We start from the raw sequence: 5337 nt of genomic DNA on the forward strand, positions 1-5337 counted from the left end.
TCATTTCACGTAACCTGTTCATCACAGTCTGATCGTAAACAGTGGCCGCATTCGCCCTTCTGAGATCGTCTTGCAGTGCTCTTGAGGTTTCCGTACAACGTTGCAACGCAGACATGGTCAGTCATCAGTCTTCACATGGATTTGTAATGCGTCGGCTACGTTTTCCATCTCACCTTGTGTACTGATTCGTCTCCAGGTAGCGTGTCTACAACCTGTGGATGACACAAGAAGAAACATTGGCATATGCAGCAACACGACCGGAAGTGCATCCTCTGTGGATCAAACAGACCGCCCTTGCAACTTGCACTGCATTAACATGTGGCATTGAATGTTCTTGGTTGGATATAACGTCCGCAAATGACAACTCCCATCTGCGTATCTCACTAGAAAACACTGGGACACCGGTATTCACAACTTTCTTAACAGTCACTTGACAGTAAATCTTAGCACAGCCAATAGATGGTGGACTATTTAATTGTTGCCTACATTCAAAGAAAAAATCTCTAGCCGTTCCCCCAATTATTTCGAACAGTGTCCTATTTAATGCGTGGAAAAGCAAGGGGATATACAACTTGAAGACCCGGATGAACGAACAAAAAATGGATATTCACTCCCACGTGTTCTACTCAACCTGTAAAACAAAACAAGCTAACGACCATTGCTCACATGAAACCTGACTGCAGAGTTCCTCACGCGAATTAATGTGCACAACAATGTAACATTTAGTTACGCTAAGCCCGCCCAAGTTAGCAAATATTTCACTATGGTCCAAGATGATATTATTTCATTGTGCTGATTTCAATATCTAGAGACAAGTATTAAACTGTTCGGCACGTCCAGGCGGGAAATCAGAGCGTGTTCTCGGCAGCTAGCAGAAATGGAGGGTGCCCTTTGTCCACCAGGCATGCGGGGCCTAGCTAATGTCAAAGTTTACGTCTTGTGGTTTCCAACCAAAGATAAAGCTACTCTATCAGACGGAAGAAAGACTACGTGTTGTCTGAGACATGCAAGTGCTTATTGACAGATGTATAAATAAACTGTATGAAAACTGTCTGTAGCAGAGATGTCACTCCAAACACCAATTACATATGGGACAGATATAAAATTATATATTATAGACTTCCTTAATTAGCAGTAATAAACCTTCCTCTAATCAGTCTATTAGTGAAAATGGTACCAAAACTGCTACCGCAGTTCCTGAGTTTAGCTTTCACATACAGACAGCAAAACGCAGCGGTGGTCTTTAATTTAGTAATATGCATGCGGTTCCTAACTCGGGGATTTGTTTGCTGTGTATATTTACGATACCAGTTTTATCTGTATCTAGTCAAGCAGTTTTAGAACTTTTCACCTAGTATGTATGTATTTAGTTGTTTTATGTTTTAGATGGTATATATATTCTACTTATCATTGTGGTAGTTCATTTGTAGCGTAATCTCCCCATTAAATTCTGTTTGAAACTGTATTGTTCTGCGTGCTTCTCACGTAAGAGAGTAATATTGTTCTTCATGTTCCTGCAGAATACACACACAGGTTGGCCAGAAGGATTGGAGGATACTTCTGGTACTTCATTTCAGGCTCCTTTAGCTCTTTTTTCAAAATACAGATGGTCTAAGGCAAAGGTTTCATATATTCATTGCAAATGGTAAAACACTCCCACGAGTACACAATTTACTAATGGTATAAAGAAAAATGTGCCAGGTATTAAAATTTATACACATAACAAGACAGTTTTTTGGTACTAAAATACATTGATATAGCTATCGATCGCTCACTAATTCAGGAAAAATTATTTGTAACACACAAGCGAGAAACTAGCCACACACAAAACTATTATGAAAAAAATAGCGATTGCCTCATGAGGAGACGTGTATCCAAGGCCAATATTATCCCTCAGTCTGACAATGCATCTGTCATACTAAGAAAAAATCCACCTCAATAAATCCGTAAGATTTATCACTTCGTAAGATTTATGCACTTCGGTACAAGTTCACATACCAATATTTTGATTCTTCCATGTTCCTAAAGACATAGGGACCTCTATTGTTCAGTATTGACTATTTTGTTAATTTTATAGTTGAAGAAAAAAGAGAATATGTTTGGTCAGGTGGCGGAATGGTAAGACGCGAACTACAGCTTCAACAGGAGAGGAACTAATTGTAGATGAGGAGTGGACCCACAATTAGTAATTAAAATCTCGCCGCCCCCTCAAAGTACAGGGATCGAATTCATTGAAAGTGTGTGTACGTTAATCAACTGATTAAGGACAGGTTATGTCACATGCAATACCGTAATGTACACATGATGACACTGCATAATCTTGAGGTTGAAGCTCTTCTGTCCGTGTTTGCTTACAAATAGATTTGATTTTAGAGAGTGTCCGCCTGGAGGAAAACATTATTTGTTCCTGTTTCATAGACAATAACATAAAACCCATTGATGATACGGAAATTTCAGCAAACATGGGTGGGGAATAAAAAGAAAAATAAGAAAGGTTTTTTTTCTCAAGGCGCACACTCTCCAAAAGCAAATCTTTGACACTACAGTTCTCGAGCCTGTGATTGCAAAGCTCGTAAACGGATCCCAGAAGATCTGATCAGTGAATGCTCTCATATGAAATATGCTGGCATACTGAAAGAAAGAGCTGCCTGCAGTCACTTGATGTAGATCTATGATCGAAGCCTCAGCATTATTTTGCAAGTTTTGATTTGTATGTAGCTGTTGTTTCGCCTCTATTATTGTTATGACGCTTCAAGTAGTCTTTGACTGCTGGTGACAAGCTAAACGATGTGCCTTCATGCATTCCTAGGTATGGCTTCGATCTTTTCTTCTTCCAGGTTCATTCAGTTACTCAAGTGTCTTCTTTTATGTCTATCCACTTTCACCCTGATTATCCTCCATTTATTTCACCTGTTCTTCCGAGTACTACCGATCTTTTTTTTTAGTGAGTCTTCCGCTTCCGAATGTACTTAATTCCATCTGCACTCTTTTGGCGTCCAAAGATATTTTAGATTTTATATTTTTCCGGACTTTTTTAGGTTTTACTCTGTTCCATCAAATCCTCAGAATCCTTCACCAAATTCATATTCCAAAATAATGTTCATTGTCCATGATTTAAAATTAAGGGAAAGATCAACGTTCAGGCATCTGTATTTTGGTCAGTAGTGACAGTTTCCTTGAATTTGGCAACTTGCTTAATTTTATTGTACTGTTTTTCCTAGCATGTACCAAATGTTCAAATGTGTGAGAAATCTTATGGGACATAACTACTAAGGTCATCAGTCCCTAAGCTTACCTAAATTATCCTAAGGACAAACAATGTCCGAGGGAGGACTCGAACTTCCGCCGGGACCATCCGCACATTCCATGACTGCAGCGCCTTAGACCGCTCGACTAATCCCGCGCGGCCTAGCATGTACCCTTCTTCTTATTTCGTCAGTGCAAAATCTGATTTTCGTTATTGTTGATCTTAAAAACATTTATCTATCGACTTCCTCAATGATCGATCGCCACGTTGGTCTTCTAGCTTACCCTCAAACTTTTTGTTTCCTTCAAATTAAGCCTTTTTTCACATTATTTTCGTATTTTTTTCCGTGACTCGCGAATACATAAAGAAAATGAACGACAGCACAAGCTCAGTTGATGATGATAGAACCTCAGTGTGCTGTTCAGGCACTGAACATCTTGCTGCCACGAACTGCCACCGAATTCTTGCTGCTTGCTTCTTGCTGGTGTCGCTATGTCAGCCACCTCCCTCAGTATTGCTAATGAAGGCGCAAGAAAAAATTACGGCCTACCACTAGGGTTAATTACGTTACAGCTGCGGTGCCGTAGAGAGCCGAGGGAAAAGGACGGGCAGAAACGGGGCACGGGAAAACAAAAATGCTTTCCAGACTTGCTCTGACTAATCCCTTAATTACTTACTCTTGGGGATGCACTCAGCTGAAGAGAAAAATATATTGCGAGAAATATCTACGCTGTGCACTAGCGGGATGGAAATTAATTTAAGTAGGTCCCCGCGGAGCACTTCTTCAAATTAGCGCCCCGCGCGCCGCCTAGCCTGGACTGGTATGGCTGGTCGTCTTGTGCCCTGAGAGACCGCCGGCGCTGCTACGGAAAGAAAATAAGAAACCAGCCGCCCACAGAGACTCGCCTGTGCACGGCAGCGAGCCGGGCGTCAGGGACGTCTGCTTCTAGCTAGGCTGCTGCTGTGTACTGTACGGTGAGGCAGGTCAAGGGTGAATACGGTTATGACAGTGTAACGATTTCAGCGTTAAACTCATATCGCAGTTCCGGTAGAAAATGCACACGTGAAGGGCTGTATGTTCAGGTTATTTACGCCGTTTCTGTGGTTCTAAAGGAGACAAATCATGCAGTCATTGGAACTTGCTGGCAGTTTAAAACTCTGTGCCAGACCGAGACTCGAACTCGGGACCTTTGCCTTTTGCGGGCAAGTGCTCTACCAACTGAGCTACCCAAGCACGACTGACGCCCCGTCCTCACAGCTTTACTTTGTAAGTAGGCTGTTTAGGTTTTTTTATTAGTAACGCCACCTCTGTATGAAAGTCACCGGCTGTGCCGTGTGCAGTCTGTGGCTGCTTTGCATTGTTGTAATACTCAACCATTGTAGTGTTAGGCAGCTGGCTGTGAACAGCGCGTAGCGTTGGGCAGTTGGAGGTGTGCCGCCAGCAGTGGTGGATGTGGGGAGAGAGATGGCGCAGTTTTGTAATTTGTCATGATATCAAGGTAAATACATTGTTTGTTCTCTATTAATATCTTTCATTTGCTAACTATCCCTATCAGTAGTTAGTGCCTTCCATAGTTTGAATCTTTTATTTAGCTGGCAGTAGTGGCGCTCGCTGTATTGCAGTAGCTTGAGCAGCGAAGATTTTTGTGAGGTAAGTGATTTGTGAAAGAGATAGTTTAATGTTAGTCAGGGCCATTATCTTCTAGAGATTTTGAAAGTCAGATTGCGTTGCGCTAACAAAATATTGTGTGTTGAAAGTCAGATTGCGTTACGTTAAAAAATATTGTGTGTCAGGTTAAGCACAGTTGTAAAAAATTGTTAAAAGGGGACGTTTCATATGTCGACCCTTAGCCAGGATACCTCACTGGAATCTTCTGATTTTTTTCTTGTAGTTTGTGTAATTAGTGTAGCTTTTGTTTATTGCTAGCGCGTAATTGTAGAGAGAATTTCCATTGTAGTTGTAGTTTTTCATTGTTGTACAGTAAAACAGTTGTGGTATGCATGTAGATTTGCACCAAGTATTTCGCAGCTGCAATTAACTAGATATTATTTTCAGTGTTATGTTAATGTGTTCTCTTATTTTTGCTCTT

This window comes from Schistocerca nitens, chromosome 2, assembly GCF_023898315.1.
Source record: "Schistocerca nitens isolate TAMUIC-IGC-003100 chromosome 2, iqSchNite1.1, whole genome shotgun sequence".
NCBI classification, from domain to species: Eukaryota; Metazoa; Arthropoda; class Insecta; order Orthoptera; family Acrididae; genus Schistocerca; species Schistocerca nitens.